This window comes from Pinus tabuliformis, chromosome 1_2 (assembly GCF_031772625.1).
Source record: "Pinus tabuliformis cultivar Carrire ecotype Pingquan chromosome 1_2, CPIR1, whole genome shotgun sequence".
Lineage (NCBI taxonomy): Eukaryota > Viridiplantae > Streptophyta > Pinopsida > Pinales > Pinaceae > Pinus > Pinus tabuliformis.
Window position 1 is genome coordinate 690,264,462 of NC_142298.1, and position 26,870 is coordinate 690,291,331.

The window sequence follows — 26,870 nt, forward strand, 5'->3', positions numbered from 1 at the left end:
TCCTTAAATGTTTTCCTTGGCTCTAGTTGTCAGTACGAGAGAGGGATGTAATGGTGCCTTCGAAAAGCAAGGCAGTGTGTTTGATGAGTGTTTAGTTGCAACTGTGTTAAGTTTCTTCTACTACGGATGGGAACAAAAGTGAGCCCCTAAGTGAGAGGTAATAGTACCACCCAAGAAAAGACAAACATGAATAAAAAAGATTTGTCTAAGATCCAGCGAAATAGTCCACAGTGGATGTGATGGTCATTACAATCAAGAAATAAGAAAGGTTTGTATAGTATCCCGTGGAATAGTCCTCAAGGATGGGACAACATTAAAAACCATTATAACACATTCTCAATAAGATAAGCACTAAAACAACCAAAATAGTTCAACTATATTAGCACCTGTGAAAGAAAACATGAAATACAAACTTCCGCAGAATAGTCTTACAAACAGTCATAGTCCATGAATAAAGAATGTGATGGCCTTAAATACTTCTGTTATTAAGTAAAATTTCCAAGACACATGTTTACAATGTACATCACTAACCCCAATAATGGGACATTGGAGCCACTCCTTTCTCCTCAAAGAACTACCTAATCTCTCTAATGCCTTGCGGGAGGAGCCAAGGTGAAAAGTCATTTTCTCATATAATCAGGGAGTATATATAACCAAGGGTGACTCTTTGACTACCCTCATGACTATTTGACTTCCTACGACTTTTCAACTTATGTGACTCTTTATATTCCATATGTTTCCTTTGGACTTCCATTTTGCAATACATTTGAATATAATATACATAGTCCACAATAGTGATGTGGCATATGACCACTCATGACATGACACTACTAACATAGACTGCTTGATGATATGGCAATGTCAAGTCAATGTTGCTACTAACTATTGGATGTCTTCTTGGATATGCTTTCTCTTCACCTTCACATGGCTTGGTGATGCAGAATCTTCAATGATATTTAGTCTTGGATGGTGGTTTCAAACTTGTGTCCCTTCGCTTCCTCTCGATTGATCCACTTGTGAGTTCAACTACAAGAGATTCTTTAGGCATGGTTACCTCCTTCTCCTTCTCCATCATCTTGGCATGACATGATAGTGTACCTATTCCTGCAATTCACTCATGACGAGACGACATCAATACAAAAAACCCCTAGTATAAGATGATGCATTCTAATCCATCAATTGAGCCCATGACAAGTGACAGGTCGAGGAGAGAATTAATGACTGTACATTGCACAGTTCCAACATTTAGGGGGAGAGCTTGAGCTCTGAGACTACGCAGTGTGCAGCTTAGTGAGGCCTAAGGATAAGACTGTGTAGTTTCTGGGGATAGTGGGGTCATGCTAAGGGAAACAACACTGTAAAATCCAACTGCGTAGTTTTATATGTCAAGGGAGGTTTGGATTTTGTGCATTCCACAGTTCCAATAGCCAAGGGGGTAAAGCTTGAGGGTTGAAGATGTGAAATGTGTAGTTCAAGGCAGGCTGGGTGACATAACTGCGCAAATCTAGGGGTCAAGGTTGGGAATCGAGCACAAGAATTGCGTAGAGCAACAGCCTTGGGAGACAAGGACTACGCATTGTACAATTCTAAGTAGCAGGGTCACATCTTAGAGGGTTGAGACAGTGTAGTTCGCAATTCAGTTGGGGCCCAATGAAGCTAAGTTACTCAGTCAAGAAGATTTTCCAAAAATGGCTAAGTGTGGGATAGGTAATGTACTGTGATGAACTTTGACTGTGATCACACACTTAGCTTACTTTGACGAAACAAAAATATATATCATCGAAAAAAATGAACAAATCATTTCCCTCTGTGTGACTACATCATGACAATATATGACAAGTGCAACACTTAAGATGGGCTTTAGGATGACTGTGACGACACTTGTGCAACATAGCTCAAGACTTTGTGTATGGATGTGAAATATGTTTACATGGTTAGTACAACTCATATACACAAAGATCGAGCTTCAAAACCATTAGAATAGGATTACAAACATTGCATGAAAACCAAACATGCCAAAAGACTATAGTTAGCCCAACATGCAAAAGGGATCAAAGCATTATAAGAGAACTCATGAAATGAGATCTAGTGTTTGCAAAAACAATGTAAAATACCAAGGAAGGCTTCAAAATTGAGTGTAAGCCAAAATTTTGGAGGGTGTTGCAGCAACTACAACACTTGTCAATACACTGGTTGGACTCCCGGCTCTCTGTCTTGGTTAACTTCTTCTGTGCAGGGCCTTGGTTCTTCAGGGAGTATTAATTCATCATGTAGATTACTTTGGTCTTCCCACTTACCCCATAGATAGAAATGGTCCCCTCTATACCTTCCTAGTTGAGCACAACATAAGATTCAACATAATCAGAATGTTTCGAGTTGGGAAGGGTAGTGTAGCTTACGAGCTTAAGATTTTCAGAGTATAATTTTTCATCTTTGGTGTTGCTCTACTGCTAGCAAGCCTAGACAGTACCCTAGTATCACATGTGTCGAAATATGTTGTTGAGATGAAGAGACAATCAAGACCTTGGGTAGAGGCTTACATCACTCAGCTTTGTTTCTTCTCCCAAGCTGCATATATTATTTTTCGAAGACAACTCATCAAGATGATCCTATTATGACACAGTTCCACATTGTGCTTATCAGTGGACATGATCGTCATACCTCTTTTTTGAGAAATCACTCTGACATAGCTACTGAGCGTGGGAATGCCCAACTCAGGACATGATTTTAGATTTTAACATATGTGGTTGTATCAGGTTTCTCATAGTCCTGAAGCCCTGATCCTCTCTCTCTCTTTTTCAACACGACAACTCTAAAGTTTTTCGGCCATCGTCATAATCTTAGATCTCACACTTTAGGGGGAATCTGTTATACAGGAAAATGACCTCCTCATCAGCTCAAAGGAGAAAGACAGTTTGACTTAAGGATTTACCAAATTCGCAATCCTATTTTCAAGGGTAACGCTCCCCAAGAACTAGCAAGATGAGTTATAACGCTCCCCATACATACGCTAGGGGCATTAGTACCTAGGTTAACTCTCTGTGTTTTTGTAGGGGAAACGTTAGTCAACTTTTGTGAGGTTCCAGAGGTCAAAGGAGTGGGTTGACTGAGTAATATCCCACTTTTTACTGATATGTCAGCCCAAAAATCAGGAAACATCCATCTTCAACCAATTTGAGGGTTGACCAGTTACATGCTTTGCCTTCACTAGCCAGTGGGTCTAACACGATCACCCAATTCTGCGGGAAGGTCTCCGTGCTCTCTTGGCCATACAAGTGACATGCAAAGATGACCAAGTACTGATACACCTAACATGTTGGGTTGTGTTATATTCTTTCCATGACTATCCCACATAGTTAACTCGGGGGTTCCGCCCCCCCTTCGTTGCACCGATTTCGCATCGAGGGGGTCACAAGGGGGTTTGTGGGCGGTGGGTAGCCCCCCTCTACAGGGTCTGGGGCAGCATCTCGGGGAAATTTTTTTTTGGACCCTATATCAGGTTGGGCAGAACTAGCTATGGTTTTGTGCATGGTTTTCGCACATGGTTTTGGACGCGATGGTTTTCGGTCCATGGTTTTGGACGCGATGGTTTTTGGTCCATGGTATTGGATGCTTTGACATGTATAAATATGTATTGTAACATTGAAAGGAACATAATGGAAAATCAAGCTGGTAGTCCCAGTTTTAGGTCAGAGATACTTTGAGGTGTCGATGAAGAACTTGGAGAGGCTGTAGTATTGACTGCAAGGACTGCTACTCTCACAGGAGTAAGCTCAGATGTTGTAAGATTTTGCTGAAGTACGTCAAGGACTAAATCAGGATTTTCGAAAATAGTCGGAGGATTTGGATCAGGATTTGACCTAGTGTAACGAGTTTTCTTCTTTGGAGCCAGCTTCTAAATTAGTTTTTGGTATTTTCTGGAAATGTTTAAAGATCACAATTTTTAACAATATTTTGAAGGAGGCTTTGGGCTTTCCTTTGAATATGTTAAAACAAGGAAACTGATCAAATTTTTGGGACAGCTGTTTAAAGCCTAAAACTAGACTGGAGATTGACTGAAGCAGTGTTTATTTACTCCTGTAAATGCACAGCAAAAACAGTTTCAAAGGCTACCTGGCTAACTTCAGGCTCCATCTGTAGCTTTAGAAAATAGACAGCAGTAACAAACAGTCATTCAGTTCCCCAGTGGAGTTGCCAATGATGTTATCACTCAGGTTGTTCCCCAGGAAAGCTCTAATGGGGGAATACGGCCGAGCTAACCACTAACCAGTGTTTTAACTTTAGATTCTAGCCAATCTGCAACCAGAGAGGGCTCTCTCTTTTTAATTTAGCTTTGTTTTGGAGTATTTTAGGCTAGATATTATGCACAGGGTTTTGTTTTAATTTTTTTGGATGGTGATCTTAAATAGAGCTGGGATGTAAGTCTAAACAGCTTATTCCATTGGGCAAATGGGGTCAATGAAGATGAACTGCCGAGAGTGTTTTCTTTGGTAAAGGGCAATACTACAAAGCAAGATAATCGACCTTGGAACAATTTTGAAATCTGGAAGTTGGTGGAATGTAAGCCAGTGGATGAAGGGCAGTTAAGAATCCTTCATCATGCTGGCAGAGGGAAAGTGCATGAATATTATCAAGGAGCAGTAAAGAATTCCTAGGCAATATTCAAAGTGAAAGAACTAGTGAAAACATGAGCAGCTAAGAATTCCTGTTTATGGCTAATTCTGAAGAAAACATAATTAATACGAGAGATTGAACACATAGTGTATTTTAAACAAATTCTGGGCTATTCTTTTTCTCTGTTACTAAGATTATGAAACATATATGAAATTTGTAAACACAGAAAACACAAAACACAGTTTAGAACAACTTATTGATCCATAGAAAGACACAGGAATTCTGTAGCAGGTCCTAGAACATCAAATCCACATTCAGACGGTCCAGCAACAGTGAACGTTAACAGCCTTTGTATTAAACAGTCTCATAATTACAGTGCAGTCCAAAGAGAAAATCACCAACCCCAAATACATCTTATGGGGAGGTATTTATACAAAAAAGGAGATATAAAATATCATGTAGATAAGTTCTCAAGCAATAACTCCCTTCACCAACTCTTTAGAAGAAGTAAATGAGAGAAATGAATGACGTAGTAAATGTTGGTGTGCTGGCTATTTAGTCTGTAAGATACATTTGACTTTTTGGACTGAGTGAGTCCGCTGGTAGCTGCGTCTTTACTTCTGCGTTCCTGCGTTTGTTGTCCTGCTGTGTAGCTATCCTGGCCTTGTCATCGGTGCTTGGTCTTGCTTTTAATGGGCCATGGTCCTAACCCGATTTCCTCTTTCTGCTGTTTTCATTATCTGACAGGTGGCTCGTGCATTTGAATTTGCTGACCTGTAGCTGTTCAAAAAAGGAAAAAGAAACAAAAGTACCTCGGTAAAACCTCCAGCACTCCCTGCCACCAATCTTCCATTGGCAACTGATGTCTTTGTATTTTTATTAGTGTTTCATCAGCTTCAGTATATCTATAGAAGTTGGGTTGGACTTCAAAAAGATGATTTATCTCATGTTCAATGTAGAATAGATTTTCCAATTTGTCATATAGGCTTTGTCCAGAGGGAGGCATTGTGTCTTCTGACATGCTTGATGAAGCTGTAATTTGATTAGAAACATAGGTGTTTACCCTGTTGGCATACTGTTCATGTGTTAACAGTCTTCCACTGCTGGTTAATAAGCTGGGTAACCCTTTGCTCTGCAATGTTGCAAACTTTAGTTTGAAGGCATTTATTTCTGTCTGCATTTCTTGGCACTTTCTTTCTAAAGTCTGTACAAAATTCCTCAGGGTCAGCACCTTTTTCACTATCAAAATGGTGTCTGTCCTGTTCCTGATATCTAGAGCTGCCAGCTGCTCTTTGGTATGAGTATTCAAAAATTGAATCATTCTATTGTCTTGTTCAGGCATATTTCCAAATGATGCTCTAGCCTTTTGAGTCTCAAATTGAGCTATGCCTATCAATTCTATTTGCTCCTATATAGTCTGAATTGATTGCCATTGGTCAGTAATAGATTGGCCAATTTTGGCCCACAGAATTGTCTTGATTTCAGCCAGAGTTTTATGAAGAGTAAGCTCTTTTTCTAAGGATTTTATTTTATTATCCAAGGCCTTTATTTCTCTTGTTTTTTCAGCCACATTTATTTTGGACTTGTCATAGCTTACTTCCAGCTTGGCCAACTTTTCTTTGGCCTCTTTCAGCTCTGACATTTGGACTTCTAGCTCTTTCACTACTTTCATCATTTCTTCCATACTCATGCTAGATTCTGGTGCTGTTGTTGCTGCTGCTGCTGAAGCATCCATGGTTGATGTACCTGTTGTTGACGCTGGAATGATAGGAGGGATTGCTGCTGTAACTATGGGAAGGGCAGTGGCAACTGTTGGAGCTGTTTCAGGTGGCTGGGAGGTCGACTCTCCCTGCTTGGCTTGCAATGCTTTTTCCAATTCTTGCTCCATTTGAACTATCCTTTGATTCATCCTCATTAGCAGATCCATCATATCTTCACCTTCCTTTTCTTGTACAAGTTCTGTAGTTTGAGGGTGCATGGTTAAAGGCAGCCTCAATTGCTTTCTAAGTGCAGCAATATCTTCTTCTTTTTTCTTTATGAGGGCCTTGATGCCCTTGGCATCCTTAGGATCATGCCCTAGTTCCATAATAATTTCCTCCAATGTCTTTATTCTGTTGTCTTTGGCCAAGGAAGACATTTTCTCCAAATCTAATTGAGTAGATGTATTTCTCAATGATTCCTTCAATTGGTGGGCTAGCATTGCCTTGTCTGCTAGTGTAGCATAGACCATTTCACCTGTTTGCTTGTGTAGCTCAATTTGGTCCATTGGGTGTATGTCCTTGGCGAGGACCTCTAAGTTTGTCTTTATGTAGTCTGCAGCTGTCTGTGGCTGTGGTACCTTAGGCTTGAAATGACTTAAGATCATTTTCTCCTCCTTAATGTCATAAGCTGCCATTAATCTCTGCTGTTTGGAGGGTGTTGTCTTGAGAAATTGATCATACAGCTGTATTCTCAATAACTCATTTTGGGCCTTGATTTCCATGAAAGTTCCTTTAATACCAGATGGTTGTGCACCTTGCTGCCTTGAGGAGGACACTTCTATACCATGTTGCCTCTCCCTTTCTTGCCTGTGAGAGCTGGTGGATGTTTGCTGGCTGGTTTCCCTCTCTCTTCTTGGACTCTCTATGATTTCTTCACTAATTTCCTCTTCAATTTGAGGATCTACTCTCTGCCTTTTGGCCTCTGGCTGCTGTGTTGACCCACTTGCAGGTGTGGTCTCTTCCCTGTCCCGTTTCTTGCTTCTTTCCTCATTGAGAGGAGTCTGTAATGCTGGAATCTGTGGTGCCTCTGTCTGTAGTGGAGGGGCTTGCCCTTGATCCTGTTCCTTTGAGGTAGTTTGCTGGTCTGTCATTGTTTCTTGCTCTGTATCTACTACCTCCTTACCCTTTGTTGTTCCTGTTGCTGGTGTAGACCCTTCTTGGGCAGCTTGTGGAGCTGCAGTAGTTGATGTGCCTTCTCCGACTTGCTGTGGCAGTTTGAATGACACCTGCCCAAAAGAATCCAAGTCAAGAGTCTTTTCCAAATCTTTCACATTTTGCTCCATTATTTCTTCCTGAGTGAACTCTTCAACTAGAGTGCCTTCCACCCAGTCATCTTGGTTGGCAAATTGTTCTATCTGTGGGATTTTGCAATGTTCATAGGCTGATAGCCTATATTTTATTTTTCTGGCATTGATAAAGCCGTTTGGGTCATAAGGTACCCACCAAAACCTCCTTTTTAACCTGAGTTTTTCCCCCAATATTTGATCATCATCTTGCCATCCTTCTTTTTTGTTCATGATAAAGGGGCCTAGTTGGTCTTTGAATTTCAACTGAGCCTTTTTCTTGGTGCTATGAAAATGAGTTAAATTTGAGTTGATAAATTGCCTGTAATATTCCAAGGCAAACAGTCTCATTGGCACATATCTTGGCAGCCTGTAGGGACACAACTCACAGCCATATATCCTGATGACAGTGTGATTCTGGTAAAAGTACCAGTCACCTATTTTGTAGTTCTTAGAGAGCTGCAATATTTTCTGCATATCATAAGACAGTCTAGCAGGAGGAGTTCTCTTTAGGAGATAAGAGACTAGATAGACAAACAGGTCAATGAACTCACAGTAGGAGTAGGGAGAGCTGCGGACTTCATGAAAGACTGAGGTCCAGAAAATCACAGACCTTTTTTCTCCTTTAGAGTCCAATCTTTTGATGGGGAATTGGAAACAGTCTGGCTGGTAATATAGGAGCAGATGATAGATGTAGGATGAATACTTGAATACTCCCTCCCTATCCAATTTCACTAGTTGGTCATGTATCTTGTTGGCAATGAATTTGGCATAATTGTATTTGACAGCAGGGGGCTGTCCTGGGCTAAATGCAGACAGCAAGACCAATATAGTTTCATCAATATGTTCACTTGTCTTGAAACCCAGAACATAAGATATCATATCAACAAGTAATTTACCCACTTCATTGAAATGTACATAGAGAAAAGGAGGTGGCCCTGTAGGCTGGTGATCTGCTCTCATGAATACTTGGGAAATTCGGGCTATCTCTGAGTTGGAGAGTTTGGGACCTTCATCAAGCAAGAATTTCATAGAAAGAAGGAACAGCCGCTGAGTTGGCTTGAAATTTAGCATCTGATTGATGGAGTCAGGAGTTATATGAAAGAGGATGCTCCTAGATGGAGACTTGACTGCCCTTTGAGTTGGTTCATAGTTTTCACAGCAGAGATGAATTATCTCAGGGAAGATATTGACAGAGGGGAGGAAGTATATGGGCAAATTTGATTCCCATATCCCATATAAATCACTGTTATTTAGATAACTGTTCCTCAGCTCACAGAATGTCTGCAGGTGGTTTCTGTCACCGACCAAGTCTTGGATTAGATAATCCCTATCAGCCAAAGGTAGTGTTTCCAATTCCTTATGGGGTGCATAGAGAGGAGTAATGTTTAAGGCCACTGGAGTCTCCATTTTTAAACTCTCTGTGTTTTTGACTTGAATGTGGGCCTAAGCAGCAACTGAACACTGAGCACTAGCTCTGAGGTTTTCCCAGGGAATTGCAGACTGAGCCTTACATAGAACTGGCCTCACTGTGTAAAATTTATGGTTAAAAGCAAATTTTACAGAGTTTAGTCAGGGTTTTTGACTGAATTTGCTGGATTTACAGGCTCTGCGAGCAGAATGCAGAGGAAATGGGCTTGAATTTTAGCCAAACGAGCGAAACTTTACAGAGGGAAGTGGAATTTGAGGATCTCTTTTGGTAAACAAGACAAAAACAGCAGACATAGTGCGCAAGTTTGGGTACGGGACTGCGTTTTTGTTTCAAAAGTGTAGTTTATCGTGAAAATGGGTGGAAAGGATGTTAAAGCAGGGATGGTGACAGTATATCTGCCAAGAACTGATGACTTGATTTATGCACTTTATTGGTTTTACAGGTTCAAAGACAGAGAAAAATTGGAAATGCAGAGGGTTTGGGGTCAAATGGGTAAATACCTGCTTCAAATGGGCGCTAGATGCACAACATGGACTGCAGGCCGAGCTGGGGGACGAGCTGTGGAGTTACCTTCAGTGGGTGACGGATTGTGCAGCTATGGTGGCGAATTGATTGTAAATCGCATGCAGAGGTTTCCACAAATGAACCAATAGAAATAAACAAAAAACAGTCACTTTCGCGACTTTTAACAAAATTCGGGCCTTTTTGGGCTTTTGGCGCTTTTTTATGATGATGTCATCATGACGCATTTTTGTCGTGTAGCGGGTACGGAGGATGATGTGTCGGATGATGTGGCAGATGACACGGTGGCGAGGTGGTGATGTCAGCAGATGATATGGCACTGGCGCGAAGCAGTGGCGGGCGACGTGGATGCAACGTCATGAGGTGACGTGGGGATGACGTCAGGGGGTAGGCGGCGGGGCGGTAAGCGGTATTCCCCGCACCGCCTTTGGGCAATGGTGGTTTCAGGGGAGGGGGCTCCGATCACACCGGGAAACCGACGCGTGGCAGGGGTACGGCAGCAATACCGCCCATCCCCTGGACGCTAACTCTCGGTAGATGAGGTAGGTGGCGGGTGAGGTAGGTGGTGGGTTGTTATGACATGGGAACCGCGCATTATTTTAACATTTAATAGTGTTTTGTTGGGGTTTTAAACTTTGGGTTATGGTATTTTATGTGGCTCATACAGGCGGGTATGGTTATTAGTTTAACCGAATGTCAAACTAATCCCAAATACAGACATGCGTGCGCGGAGTTTAACATATGGTTTAGGTGGGAGGGTTTAGCGTGGTTATTTGTTTAACCTGGTGTTAAATAAACCCTGATGGTTTATGAACGTGGAAGGGTTATTATTAAGGTCCCAAATGGACCAATAATCCCCAAACTTTGTCGTAAGGCTATAGTTGCCAGGGGTAGGAATATTATGTATTTTTGGGTTTTTTATATAGTTTTTTGTAGAATAGGGGTAGGGAAAATGATAAAGGAGCTAAATAATAAAGTTAATGTTAATATGATTTTATGGATAGGTAACGCTAAGTTTATAAGGTAATAACTTAGGTTTTTAGGGAAATGAAGTAAAGTGGTAAGATCTTTTACACAAGAAATGTGGCTTCTTTTAACTAAGTAAACTCAGAGTTCAACTTAGCATTTCTCATAAAATGAAGTGAAATAGGACTATTGGGCAGATCCCAAGGTCCTTGAGGAGATGTCAGTAAATGATTTCTGGGGGAGTGAAAGGGGAAGTTAGTCATGCTTCCACTATTCTACAACCAAACAACTACCATGGTACTTGTGTCATTGATGAGATGAGTCTTTCTTGACAAGACAAAAAGTGATCACAAACTTGCTTCTGCAACCTCAAACTGCCTACCCAGCCTAAAAACACCTAGCATTTTTTTTTCCTTTTGATTGGGTGCATTTGGACTAGCAAACCCTGATTTTCCTCTTTTCTTTTGAATGCCCTCCTATCTAAATCTACCCTTATCTCTTCCAAGGGCCCAGATTAAGCAGTTGGGCTCCTTTGTTTCTCTACCTGTTTACTCATCTGCCAAGCTTGAACTGTTTGGACAGATCTATATTCTCTATTCTAAAGACAAGTAAATTCAAACATGATCTAGCCAGGATTGGACTGTCTGGCTATTCATCAACTGTGGCAAGAGTCTACCAACTGCACATACTGAAATTCTTCAAAAATGGAATAGTAGTGGCATTTAAACTAGCACACTTTCCTGGTCTTTTGGTTTGGGGTTCATTTCTATTATTTTTTCTGACCAATTCATTCTTCTTGCCCTTTGATTATTCTTTTAGGGCATACCCTCTTTTCATTTTTTAATTTTCTTCATTTGTTTACAAAATATGGAACCTTTGCAGCATGAAAGGATGAACATATTTGGCTCTTCTACAGTCAATCATGAAAAATGAAACCTATTGGTATAGGAACCTAATAGTGGCTCCACTTGGGGATGGCTTTTCCTGGTGGAAAGTCAAGAACAGCAGGTCAGATGGCCTTATTTTCAACTCTTGCTGTAATCTGAAATTCCTCCTTTGCTGTACACTAAATGGTGCTTCCGCAAAATTTGAGTGTTTCTCATGAATTCATTCACTTAGTTGCAGCTCTGTTTAGGTTACTCTGCCTGAATATTTGGTCATCATTTTAACAGCGCCCAAGTCTCCTTTTCCAACTTCTTCTGATACACTCAAAGTGCCATACTATTAGGTGTCACAATTCCTCACCTTTCCTCAAAATTTGCTGCATGTTATTCCCTATCATATTGCTGTAATAAATTTGCAGAAAGAAAACACTATTATGTACAAACTACAGTGCTGATTTTTTCAACAAACAGGATCACAATAATATTTCAACATTCGACCATTTACTGGCCCATCATCTGCCTCTGTACCATCCAAGCTTTTAAGAAAATAGGTGTTGTTTCCTTGTACAGCCTGAACAACAAAGGGTCCTTTCCATAGAAAATAAAATTTTCCATGTTTCCCTTTATCCTCTCTTCTGGAATCCCACTTTAAAACTTTATCCCCAATGAAGAAATCCTCTGCTTTGGTTCTTTTATCAAATATATTTTTAAGTTTTTCTTGTAAAACCTGAGATCTTTGATATACTTCCTCTCTTGTCTACTGCAAGTGAATTGTTTGATTGATTCTTCTCTGAATATCATTAGGTTCTGCTTGTATTTCTTGCAGCAACTTTATCACTGGGATTCCCAAAGAAGAAGGGAATCTTGCCTCCATGCCATAAACCAATTCATATGGGCTTGTTCCAATGGATCTTTTGGTGGTCAACTTGTCTGCCCATAGTGCATTTACAAGTTTTTTATGCCAATTCTTTTTATTTTCCTCCAATACTTTCTTTATGATGTTTATCAGGCTCTTATTGGATGATTCAGCTAGACCATTACCTTGGGGGTAATAGGCTGTGGAGTGGCCTAAGGTAATGTGGTACCTATGACAAAAATTGATCATTCTTTTGGATTTAAAGGCAGCAGCATTGTCTGTTATGATCTTCTCCGGACAGCCAAACCTAGACAGAATATTGGTTTCTAAGAATTGCATGATGATTGAGTCATTGGCTTGCCTACAAGGGATAGCTTCTATCCACTTGGTAAAGTAGTCTGTGGCTGTCAAAATCCACCTATGTTGACCAGAGGACGAAGGGTGGATTTCCCCAATGAAGGCTAAACCCCATTTTTGAAATGGCCTTTCAGTTGAAATGGGTTTGAGGGGCAAAGGCAGCAGTTTTTTCTTGCCTTCAAAGATTTGGCATTTGTGGCAAGAAGTTACGTATTTCTTAGCATCAGCAAAGAGGATGGGCCAATAAAATCCAGCCCTTAGGATTTAATCAGCTATTGATTTCCAATACAAATGTCCACCACAGTACCCTGCATGAAATTCCTTGAGTACTTTGTCAGTTTCATCTAGTGTTAGGCAATTAAGCAAAATACCTTCATGGTTTTTGCAAAACAACACATCATCTATGATACAAAACTTTGAAGATTTCATTTTCAAGAATCTCTTTTTAGTCCTTGATAACCCTGGAGGAGCTTGCAGGTTTAACAATATATAAACTATATCAGCATACCAAGGTGATTGTAAAAAGGCTTGATTGATCTATGGAGTCGCCATCTCCTGTTCGTTATCCAGTTCATTGATGTCAAGGGCTTGAAAATTGGTTTCAGTCATCAGCTTGGCTAGCCCTTGTCCTTTTATAAGTTTTGTAGGCTTGATTTCAATGTCATACTCTAAAATGTTGGCTATCCATTTGCCCCTTTTACCCTCAATTCCTTCTTGAGTCAGAATGTCTTTGACCATGGCATTTGGGACATAGGCTATTACATGAGAATATAAGATATAAACTCTGAAATCCTTGATGGCTTTTACAAGGGCATAAGCTTGTTTTTCCATGATCTGATATTTTAAAGGTGCATCTCTAAGTGCTTTGCTAAAAAAAGCAATGGGTTTCTCACATCCTTGGTCATCTTTTTGTAATAGGACAGCAACAATAGTATGCTCAGAGGCAAAGGAAAAGATTATGAAATCTCTATCAAACTTGGGGCTTGTGAGGACTGGTGTTTTTGTTAAAGCTATTTTGATATCCTCAAAGGCTTGTTTGGCTTCTACTATCCATTTTACTTTAGAATCTTTCTTCAGCATGTTATTCAACAGTCTTATCAGTTCGGCCAAATTGGGAATGAATCTCCTTAGGAAATTGATCTTCCCTAGAAAGGCTTGTAGTTCTTTGATGTTTCTTGGGTGAGGGACTTGGAGGATAGCTTGAATTCTGTCCAGGTCAATTCTGATGCCATCTTTTGAAATTATGTGACCTAGAAGTTTACCTTCTTCAAGGCTAAACAATGATTTCTTCGGGTTCAAGGATATGCCATATTTTCTGCAAATTAGGAACACTTGCCTCAAACGTTCTAAATGTTCCTGGTCTAATTTTGAAAAAGCAGTGAGATCATCAAGATATATGACTAAGAAATCATGGATCTCTTTTGCAAAGGCTATGTCCATTGCTCGTTGAAATGTGGCCCCTGCATTTTTGAGTCCAAAAGGCATTTTTACATACTTGAAGGTTCCCCAAGGTGTTGTAAATGCAGTTTTATCTTGGTCATCCGGGTGGACTAAAATCTGATTGAATCCTGAGAATCCATCTAACAATGAGATCCTAGAAGCTCCCACTACCCTTTGTAGGATCTGATCCACTTTTGGTAAGGGGTAGTGGTCTTTGAGAGATACTTTGTTCAAATTTCTCAGGTCAACACACATTCTTATCTCTCCCGCTTTCTTCCTAGTGGGCACTAGATTTGAAATCCATTCGGAGAACCTGATAGGTGCAATGATTCCAGCTTCATACATTCGTTTAACTTCTTTTTCAATCAGGGGAAGGAGGACAAGATTCACCCTTCTAAGCTTCTGTTTAAAAGGTTTTTGATTCTCTTTCAAAGGTATAGTATGTTGGATGACAGAAGTATCATAGGACTTGAGGTCTTCATAGCTCCAAGCAAAGACATCTTGGAACTCCTTAAACAACTCAATCTATTTCAGATTTTGATCAGACGACAATGTTTTGGACAGTTTTATCATTTTGGGATTTGTTGTGGTTCCAATATTGCAGTCCTCAGTTTCTGCATTTAATGGTTGCATTTTTGGTTTTCTTGGAATGTCATTTGAATCAAATATATCCTCCAAAGGAGTTAGGCCTGTGGGCAGAAAATTATCCTTTAGTTCAATTACTTCAGATTCTCCCTCAGCTATTTCATCAAGGCCCATTTGCTTCAACTCTTGTAAATTTTTACAGTCAAAGGTTGTTGGATGCAAAATCAAATTTGTTGTTTCAGCTCATATACTTTTCTCACTTTTGTCTATTTGCTGTTGATCATCAATGGTGCTTGTGTCAATGTTTGTACTTGAAAATTCCTCTTTCAAAGTCGGGAAATTATTTATTTGTGTATCATTTTCAAACACCTGCTAATTTTTTACATTATCTGGGATAGTAGGTATGTATTTAATTTCAGCAGTGAAGTGGTGGTTGGGCTTAAATGGTAGCTTGCAAGTGCTGGCAAAAGTTGCTAAACTATGTGCATGTAAATTGTGCTTTCTTGGAATTTTGGTGAGCTGAGATTCTGAGAAGGTGTTAAGTATTTCAATGGCCGCACCTCTGTAAGCTCTCAGCCTAAGGTCATTTGTAACAAAGTTTCCCTTCATCTATTGTATAATCATATCTGAGTCCCCTAGAATTAAAATCCTAGCTGCCCCAAGACTTTTAATCAGTTTGAGACCCAGTAAAAGGGCCTCATATTCGGCCATGTTGTTTGTACATCTGAAATTTAGCCTATATGCATGACCTTGAGCATGGTCATTTTGCATGTTGTGTATCCAAACACCTGCCCCTGCTCCTAATTTGTTCACTGACCCATCAAACTCTAAGTACCATAAGATTTCTTGATCGCCACTGGTCTTAGGAGTTTTGGAAACTTGCTCAGTGGGCAGATTTGGCTTTTGTAGCTCATATGGTATGTCTTGTTCCTTTGTGGCATCAATCATTTCAACAATTTTTTGATCTTGAGCACTAAATTGTTCATTTATGTTTTTTATTTGTGCTGTTTCCAGGAGTTTGACATCAGTTTTGGGACACATCTCAGCATTGTATAAGATGAATGAATCCATATCGGAATGCATAGAATAGATGGGGAAGTTTTGGGGTTTCTCTTGACTGCTAACCACATATTTCATTAATGTTTCCCGGTACAATCTCTTTGGCTGTCCAAAGACTGAAATGGTGGCATAGGACATGTCTAGTTGCAAAGACCCTTGGAGTTTTGCACCCCAAGATCTGGACAAAAGCATTCCATATTTAGGTGGGATGTCAGCTACCACCACATCCATCAAGATTGTTTTGGCGGGGTATTGTACTGGAGACACACACAAATCTTTGATTAGGCCTAGACACCTGACCTGGCTGGAATCAAATGAGAACAAGTCTTTGTAGGGCCTTGTGATATCTAGGTCCAGTCTCTCCATCACAGATTTAGGCATCAGGTTATGGGAAGCTCCTGAATCAAACATTGTGTTATGCATCACTTTGTCATGAATATTCAAGCTCACATAGAATGGAGGAACTCCTCCGTCTACTGTTTTACCATTGACTTCAGGACCAAAAATCAGTTCTGGTTGGTCATCTAAAACATTGACTGCATCCCTATTCTCTGATATTTGAAGTGACCTATTGATTTTCTCTCTGTAAACTTCATGTTTGGCCAACTCGGATAGTGGAATGGCTATTTTCAGTTTGCCTATTTCTGTTTCTAGGTTGAAGGGTTTTTCTACTTGCATTCTTGTATTGTGGACAACAAACTTTTCCTTTTCAGCTGAATTTTCAGTGACCTTTTCTTCATCATGAGTGTTGTTTTGAGGTAAATCTGTTTTGAAATTATTTTCAGGAGAGCTGGTTACATTTTCTTTTAGAGGAGAGGATGTGGATGGCTGGTTTTTTGAGGGCTGTAAATCTGATATTTCCTCAACAGTGGCTTCCTTTGGGTCGAAGTCTGTTTTAACAGGGAGTTCTGTTAGGGCAGCTTTATCCTTTGTTTTCTTTGGCTGCTTGGTATCCTTCAGCTTGGTAGGTTCAGGCACATCTATGGTTCTGCTTCTTAATTTGTATTGTTTATGAACCTCATAGACCGCTGCATCATACCCTTCTCTGAAATCAAATGACTCTCCGGATTTGGTTTGGAATTGGTTGACAACATGAGCCTCTTGGTCTTCTTCGGTTAAAAAGATTTGTTGTTCACTGTTTAAACCCATTAAGTTGATGTGAGGGTCCTCTGTTGGTTCACTAGATGTTGAGGCTTCGGCATAGTTCTCTTGAAATGGAGGTCTGATGTTCTGGTCAGGGCCAGCCCTTCCAACATTTGGATTTTGATTTTTTCTAAAGTTTGGGTTTCTTGCGGTGTTACTTGGTTGACCTTCCCAAGATGATTTCCTTTCAATAGTTTCCACTCTATCTCCAAGTCTGTCCATACCTTTGATGATTGCATCCAGTTTTTGTTCAAATGCTGAAGGCTCTTCTTTGAAATTTGTTCTTCTTTAAGCTCTTGCCCGATTTCATTTAGCAATCAGGTTTGCCTCTGCACTAACAGCTATATTCTGCATGTCTGCTAAGCTTGGAGGGGCTCTTTCCCTCAGTTGATATGCCATGTCAGAATCAAATCCATCAGGGAATTTGATCAAGGCCAAATCAGGTGGAGGTCTAAAGTTCTGAGGAATAGCATTATAGACATTGTTGAATCTAGCACAATAGTCTTGGACGGTTTCTTGTGGGCCTCTTTTCAAATTGTCATATTCTGTTAAAATGTGTAAAGGGTCTTTCTTCTTTTCCCATCTGTTTAAAAAGGATTGATAAAGAGCTTCTGGATTGGCTATAGAATTTACAGCAAGTGCTCTAAACCAAATCCTTACATCACCAGTTAGACTTTGGACAAAGATCTTCATTCTCACATCATCATCATTAATTTCATAATTCTCAAAATAATCTTGCATTTTCTTAGTGTGTTTCTGGGCTGTATAGGAGCCAGTACCATCAAAATATGTGATTTTGCTCTGATAATCCTGAGGCATAGCCCCTGGATTTGCAGGCAACTGCAGAGGAGCATAACGGTTTGCCATATTTACAGGGATAAATGGGACAACAGGAAGAAATAAGACAGTTGGAACAGCAGGGACAGTAGTGGAAATATGTGCGGTGGATGGGGGAGTGGAGAGGATACTTTGAGGTGTGGATGAAGAACTCAGAGAGGCTGTAGTATTGACAGCAAGGACTGCTGCTCTCGCAGGAGTAAGCTCAGATGTTGTAAGATTTTGCTGAAGTATGTCAAGGACTAAATCAGCAGAATTTTCTAAATTTTCTTGTCTTTTAAGACTCTTAGAGATCAAGTTAGGATTTTCAAAAATAGTCGGAGGATCTGGATCATGATTTGACCTGGTGTAACGAGTTTTCTTCTTTGGAGCCAGCTTCTAAATTAGTTTTTGGTATTTTCTGGAAATGTTTAAAGATCACAGTTTTTAACAATATTTTGAAGGAGGCTTTGGGCTTTCCTTTGAATATGTTAAAACAAGGAAACTGATCAAATTTTTGGGACAACTGTTTAAAGCCTAAAACTAGACTGGAGATTGACTGAAGCAGCGTTTATTTACTCCTAGAAATGCACAACAAAAACAGTTTCAAAGGCTACCTGGCTAACTTTAGGCTCCATCTGTAGCTTTAGAAAATAGACAGCAGTAACAAACAGTCATTCAGTTCCCCAGTGGAGTTGCCAATGATGTTATCACTCAGGTTGTTCCCCAGGAAAGCTCTAATGGGGGAATACGGCCGAGGTAACCACTAACTAGTGTTTTAGCTGCAGATTCTAGCCAATCTGCAACCAGAGAGGGCTCTCTCTTTTTAATTTAGCTTTGTTTTGGAGTATTTTAGGCTAGATATTATGCACAGGGTTTTGTTTTAATTTTGTTGGATGGTGATCTTAAACAGAGCTGGGATGTAAGTCTAAACAGCTTATTCCATTGGGCAAATGGGGTCAATGAAGATGAACTGCCGAGAGTGTTTTCTTTGGTAAAGGGCAATACTACAGAGCAAGATAATCAACCTTGGAACAATTTTGAAATCTGGAAGTTGGTGGAATGTAAGCCAGTGGATGAAGGGCAGTTAAGAATCCTTCATCATGCTGGCAGAGGGAAAGTGCATGAATATTATCAAGGAGCAGTAAAGAATTCCTAGGCAATATTCAAAGTGAAAGAACTAGTGAAAACAGGAGTAGCTAAGAATTCCTGTTTATGGCTAATTCTGAAGAAAACATAATAAATACCAGACATTGAACACAGAGTGTATTTTAAACAAATTCTGGGCTATTCTTTTTCTCTGTTACTAAGATTATGAAACATATATGAAATTTGCAAACACAAAAAACACAAAACACAGTTTAGAACAACTTATTGATCCATAGAAAGACACAAGAATTCTGTAGCAGGTCCCAGAACATCAAATCCACATTCAGACGGTCCAACAACAATGAACTTCAATAGCCTTTGTACTAAACAGTCTCATAATTACAGCGCAGTCCAGAGAGAAAATCACCAACCCCAAATACATCTTATGGGGAGGTATTTATACAAAAAAGGAGATATAAAATATCATGTAGATAAGTTCTCAAGCAATAACTCCCTTCACCAACTCTTTAGAAGAAGTAAATGAGAGAAATGAATGCCGTAGTAAATGTTGGTGTGTTGGCTATTTAGTCTGTAAGATACATTTGAATTTTTGGACTGAGTGAGTCGGCTGGTAGCTGCGTCTTTACTTCTGCGTTCCTGCGTTTGCTGTCCTGCTGTGTAGCTGTCCCGGCCTTGCCATCGGTGCTTGGTCTTGCTTTTAATGGGCCATGGTCCCAACCTGATTTCCTCTTTCTGCTGTTTTCATTATCTGACAGGTGGCTCGTGCATTTGAATTTGCTGACCTGTAGCTGTTCAAAAAAAGAAAAAGAAACAAAACTACCTTGGTAAAACCTCCAGCATTCCCTGCCACCAATCTTCCATTGGCAACTGATGTCTTTGTATTTTTATTAGTGTTTCATCAGCTTCAGTATATCTATAGAAGTTGGGTTGGACTTCAAAAAGATGATTTATCTCATGTTCAATGTAGAATAGATTTTCCAATTTGTCATATAGACTTTGTCCAGAGGGAGGCACTGTGTCTTCTGACATGCTTGATGAAGCTGTTATTTGATTAGAAACATAGGTGTTTACCATGTTGGCATATTATTCATGTGTTAACAGTCTTCCACTGCTGGTTAATAAGCTGGGTAACCCTTTGCTCTGCAATGTTGGTAACCCTTTGCTCTTGCCTAGCAAGCTTCACTAGAAATCAACAAAGCATGTGCTTAGATACCTCAGAGGCACAACAAATTTTGGGTTATGGTAAAAGAGGACTGATGGTGCGAAGCTAGGGAGTCCTTTAGAAAAGAAGAGAACTTCGGGAGCTATCCTCAGTGTTGGGTCAACATATTTTTCCTAGCATAGCAAGAAACTAAGATCTGTAGCACTCATCTCAAAAGAGGCCGAGTCTATGACTGCTAGTCAAGCAACGTGCGAGTCCATTTAGATGAGAAAAATTATTGTTTTTATTTTCAGTAAGGAGATGGATCCTACTATGATAATCATAGTTGTATCAAACTCTCTAAAAATCTAACATTTCATGATAGGTCCAAGCACATTGATATCAGGTACCATCACTTGAGAGATTGTGTGCAGGGGAGAATCATGGTGTTGCAGTACAATCCCACAGAGGAGCAAGATGCAGATATTTTGACAAGGACATTGTTAAGAGGAAAATTTGAGTTCCACAAGAGCACCATAAGGGTGATGCAGAACCCTTTTCTTGCTAAGAGGGAGTGATAAAATTGTAGCAAGAAAATGATTCATTTGACTTGTGCCTTAGTCAAATGGAGAAATTTTATTTTCCACGTCACTAGGATGAATTAGATTGCAGTTAGTTGGAGTGATATGGATTTGTCTCCCAGTTAAATCAGTAAATTCGAGTTTGTAGGCTAGAAGTAGAGTTTTGCATGGGTTGATTGCTAAAATGTAGCAATATAGTTATTATTAGTTAAACTCGGTTAACTAAGCTTTAGTCTTTAGTGGAGTCAGTAGGAGTTTAGTTTAGTAACTATATTAGTTGTTAACTCACCGATCTCTTAGTTAACTTATCAATTTACCAAAAATAGTGCCAAGCATGCATGGAATTCGAATTTCCAAGTTGGAGTGGAGGAAAAGGCAGATTGTAATTGTCAATTTTATGTTACTTGAGTGTACAGGTTTTACATTGGAGCAGATGGTCAATTCCTTTAGGATTTGAACAAGGAAATATGGAATTATCCTATTTTTTAAGGGATAATTTCATTAAGGATTGTGCAAGGAAATAGGAGGATAACAAAGGCCTATTTTGGCTAAGTGTTGGTCAGAGTAGGTTAGTGAGTAGGAGATCAGAATTGCAGTGTAGGGTGCACTTTAGGATTGAAGAAAGCCATTGTAATTGCTCCATATTCTGATCTGAATTAATGCAAAGCAACGGAGGTGTTTTTTCCCAAGAAATTTATATTAAACCCAAGGATTGATATTGTAAACCCTGTGAATAATATTTTATCCTAGGAATATGAACCCTTAGATTAATAAACCCAAGGGATTAGTATGAAAATCCCAAGGAATTATAAACCCAAAGGGAATAATATTAAACCCAAGAGAATAATATTAAACCCGAGGGATTAATATTATAAACCCAAGGTATATAAACCCTAAGATAAATAATATAAACCCTAAATGAGCATGGTTGACCATGATTGACCATGGTTGACCATGGTTAACCATGATTGATCTTCATATTGATAAAACATTTGTAAGAATGCAGCAATGGACAATGGTTAACCATGGTGGACCATGCTTGTTTTTCATATTGAAACAATCTTTTTCACAATGTGACATTGGACCATGGTTGATTTTCATATTGAGAAAATCTTTGTCACATTGTGACATTGGACCATGGTTGATTTTTGTATTGAGAAAATCTTTGTCACAATGTGACGCTTGACCATGGTTGACCATGATTATAAACTCAAGGGATTTATATTAAACCCAAGGATTAATATTATAAACCCTATGAATAATATTATACCCTAGGAATATGAACCCTTAGAATAATAAACCCAAGGGATTAGTATTATAAACCTAGGGGATTAATTCTAAAACCCCAAGGGAATAATATTAAACCCAAGGGATTAATATTATAAACCCAAGGTATATAAACCCTAAGATAAATATTATAAACCCTAAAATAAACATTGTTGACCATGTTTGACCATGGTTAATTTTCATATTGAGACAATATTTGTCACAATGTGACATTGGACCATGGTTGACCATGATTGATTTTCATATTGAGGCAATATTTGTCACAATGCGATGTTGGACCATGGTTGATTTACATATTGAGAAAATATTTGTTACAATGTGATGTTGGACCATGGTTGACCATGATTGACTATGATTATAAACCCAAGGGATTTATATTAAACCCAAGGATTAGTATTATAAATCTTATGAATTATATTATACCCTAGGAATATGAACCCTTAGATTAATAAACCCAAGGGATTATAAATCGAAGGGAATAATATTAAACCCAGGAGATTAACATTATAAATGCAAGGTATATAAACCCTAGGATAAATATTATAAATGCTAAAATAAATATGGTTGACCACGATTGACCATGGTTGACGATGGTTAACATTGGTTGACTATGTTTGATTTTCATATTAAGAGAATCTTTGTCACAATGTAACGTTGTACCATGGTTGACCATGATTATCAACCTAAGGGATTTATATTAAACCCTAGGATTAATATCATAAACCCTATGAATAATATTATACACTAGGAATATGAACCCTTAGATTTATAAACCCAAGGGATTGATATTATAAACCCAAGGGAATAATAAACCTAGGGGCTTAAATCTAAAACCGCAAGGGATTATAAATCCAAGGGAATAATATTAAACCCAAGGCATTAATATTATAAACCCAAGGTATATAAACCCTAAGATAAATATTATAAATCCTAAAATAAACATGGTCGACGATGGTTGAGCATGCTTGATTTTCGTATTAAGACAATATTTATCACAATGCAACATTGGACCATGGTTGAACATTGTTATAAATAAAGAGTTGACCAAGTTTGAGCATGGTTAACTATCTAATCATTGACTATAGAGGTTCACTTTATTTCACTATGTTTGAATACTTTGTGATCCGAATTGGCTCCATAAAAGAACTGTCAAAGAGAACCATGACTGTATCAAGTTGGGACAAACTTCTAAAAATTCCAAAATAGCGATCAAAAACACCCTGAACCAATGGCGATGGTAGCCGGAGTGGAACGACGAGGACCCCGGTCAAAGCATGCTGACTGAGGCCCATGGAGACTGTGCGGGAGGCCGAATTAGCCCCTAGGAGCCTCAGATCGGGAAACAGAGGTGGATTTTGATGTTCGATTAGCGCTTAGCGCATCACCTGGGTGAAAAGGGCCGAAATGGGGAAGCCCCGAGCATTCGGACGTGTGGGGAGCTGGAGAACCGCGGGCGAAAAAGCGAAAAAAGTGCTAAAGGACAAGGCGGGACCCGCGCTCCGAAAAACCGGCAGTATTGATCAGGGCACCCTCAAATGGTAAGCAGAGTTGGAGAAAATGGAGCGATCCCACTCAGCGATTGACGCATGGCAAGTGAAGGAGAGAGAAAACTGTCGCTGATCGCGCACTAAAGGTCGAGCAAGTCAACCACACAAAACATGTGTATGGCGTCGGATTTGGAGGCCCTAGATCGGATGGTTGAGATCGCGCCTAAGGGGGGAAGTGGAATCGATGAAGGAATGAGCCGCGATTTGGAGGGATTTGAAGTCCGTTTTGACTGCCATAGTGGAGGAAGACTCATTCCATGACGTAAATGAAGAATTGAACCGATGAAAGGTTGGCACAGTTCGTAGGAGGACATGTGGCCACTCCCTGTGAGCCGATGATGATGCCGAGCTAGGGAACTCCAAGCGCAGCTGCAAAAGGCGATTTGACGGAGGCGGAAGAGGAACTGAACAAACGTGGAAACGAATGGCTTAAAGCCATGAACAAAGACATAATACACAAAGGAAGAGAGAAAAAAAAGAGACCAGAATCCCGAGAGGAGGACAAAACACAGAAGGGAAGAACAGAGAGAGGAAAGATAGTGAAGCAATAGCAGAATGGAAGACAGAGGGCCGAGCTGACCAAAGGCAGCATCGAGAACCAGCGAGCTTGAAGGATTCAAGCCATCCCAGAGAGGATCTATCCAGACTGAGCACCACATTGTGCTCTCTCCATTGTAGACCAGAGGGTCACAGAGCTGGTAAGGGAAAGAGTCTGTGTAATCTAGTGGCTTGGGGCATCCAAGAACCACCCTACCAAGCAAATTCCATTCAAGAGACTCACATTTGAGCTCCTTTATTATAAATTCCCTGCTTCAAGACACAATAAAAGAAGGCCACCACTGAGAGCTGGACCGGAGATGTAGCCCTGGAAGATAGGGTGAACTCCTTATTAAATTTCTTGTGTTCTTGTATTTGCTTACTATATTTCTCTATTGTTTTCCATTTCTAAGTGTCTGGGTATTGGCAATCCGATCAATCTGTTGCTTAAATAAGTTGGACACACCAACATATGAGTCTGTAATACTTTTAACTAATAAATCTTTAATTGAGGTCACTCATAGGGTGATTATCAGATCAAGTGGTATCAGAGCTTGACGCTGTAAGGTTAGACAAGCTTATGTTGGTTTAGCTGTTGAATGCTCACTAGATCAAAGCTCAAATTAGGAGGAGGAGAGTTGGTCGAAACTAATCCTGAAATTGGGAGAGTCTATCCTCGAAAGACAATGTTAGAGGAAGGTTCTGTGGGGCCAGACCCTCAATTCATAGAAATTTTCCTAGCTATAAAGTCTATGGTAGAAGAAATGTATAGAGACTTTAGAAAGCATAAGGATGAAGATTCATCAGGTTCTAAACAAGATAAAGAAGAAGATGAGTCTCATTCCCATGACCACTCAAAAGGAAAAGGGAAAGAGGAAAACTTTCTCACACCTCCTAATAGCCCTGTGCATAATAAGAAAGCATCTTTGATTAAGCTAGATGTTAAATTTGATTTGCCTATATATGATGGAGAGTTAAATGTTGAAAAGTTGGACAATTGGATTAGACAAATTGATGTGTATTGCAGAGTGCAGAACATCAACTCAGACAAGAGAAAAATTCAGTTGGCAAGCCTACGCCTAAGAGGCACTGCCTTGGTTTAGTGGGAAGGCAGATCCCAAGCTGACATGAAAAGACATGGTAAGACCATCTCTGTCTGGAGTGACTTTGTTTCTGCAATTAAGAAGCAGTTCTATCCATTGGCCTACATGCAACAAGCCATGATGAGTTGAAAAACTCTTCGGCAGTTGAAAGGGCAAAGTGTGCAAGGGTATACTCAAGAATTTAGAAAGAGAGCATTGATTCTAGGGATCTCATTAGACTCACCAGAGACTCTTTTGAAGTACATTGGTGGTCTACACAGCTACATGAGGCATACCATTCTCATGTTTAATCCCACTAGTATAGATGAGGTATTTGTACAAGCTACTCATCTAGAGGCTAGAGGAAAGAATGGAAATCCAGAAGTTGGGGGACCATCCCAACCCACTGCAAGCAAGAGCAAGGAGAAAAGAAAGAAGAAGTGGAAAGCAAGGAAGGCTAACACTGCACAAAAAGGCAAAGCTTCATGCACTCACTGTAAAAAGGATGGGCATGATGATGAGCACTGTTGGATTCTGCATCCAAAGCTGAGACCTAAGAAGTCTGAGGGCAAGAAGAAGAAGACTGTTGCAGCTATTCAGAAAGATTTGGGGTCAGACTCGGGAGATGAAACAATCATTGCAGCCACAGGTATAAAAGGTAAGAATTCTAAAGCATCTACTAGTAATTCTGCTCAATCTGTTATTGATGAAGAACATGAGAGAAAAAGACATGAACTTTTCCATATTCGAGTTATTTCCAAACATCAAAAGATTGATACTTTGTTTGATAGTGGCTCATAAGTAAATTTGATTTCTGAAGCAATTGTAAAGAAATTGGGATTAGCAACTACACCTCATAAGAAACCATACCCATTAGGTTGGTTGAATGATAAAGCACAACTATAAGTGACTAGACAGTGCAAACTCAAGTTTTCTTTTGGGTCAGCATTTGTAGACGAGGTTGAGTTAGACATAATTCCTTTGGATATATGTGAAATTGTTTTAGGAAGTCCTTACTTGTATGATGGAAAAGCTATTTTCTATAGAGCTGAGAATAAGTATCTACTTGTTAAATATGGATTCAAATACTTTGTAAGAGCTCATAAGCTCAAGAATAATTATACTCTCATAAATTCAGGGCAGATGAAAAGAATGATAAATTCATGCAAACAATTCTTACTAATGGTTGTAAAGGAAAAGAAACCTGATAAAACCAATATATTTGAGGGTTGTAATGCTAAGCAGCAAGCTGATATAGAAAAGATTGTTTCAGAGTATGATGTCCTATTTCAGGAACCTAAAGGTCTGCCACCCAAAAAGGAAATAGTACATGATATTATTTTGCAGCAAGATGTTCCATTGCCTAACATTGGAATGTATAGGTTGTCTGCTTTAGAGAATGTTGAAATCAAGAAGCAGGTGCAGGAGTTGCTCGAGAAGGGGTTCATCAGGCCTAGCACATCGCCATGTGGATCACCAATTATTTTGGTGAAAAAGAAAGATGGCTCGTGGAGAATGTGCATTGACTATCGAGCACTGAATAAGATAACAATAAAAAATCATTATCCCCTTCCTCACATAGATGATATTTTAGATCAATTAAAGGAAGTTGTTTATTTCACCAAGCTGGATTTGCACAGTGGATACCATCAGGTTAGAGTTGCGGAGCAAGATGCATGGAAGACTGCTTTCAAAACAAAGCAAGGATTGTATGAGTGGCTGGTTATTCCTTTTGGCTTGACCAATGCCCCTGCTACTTTCATGAAATTAATGAATGATGTACTCAGACCTTTTCTCGATGATTTCGTTATTGTATATCTGGATGACATTTTGATTTTTAGTAAAACGTGGGAAGAACACTTAAAGCA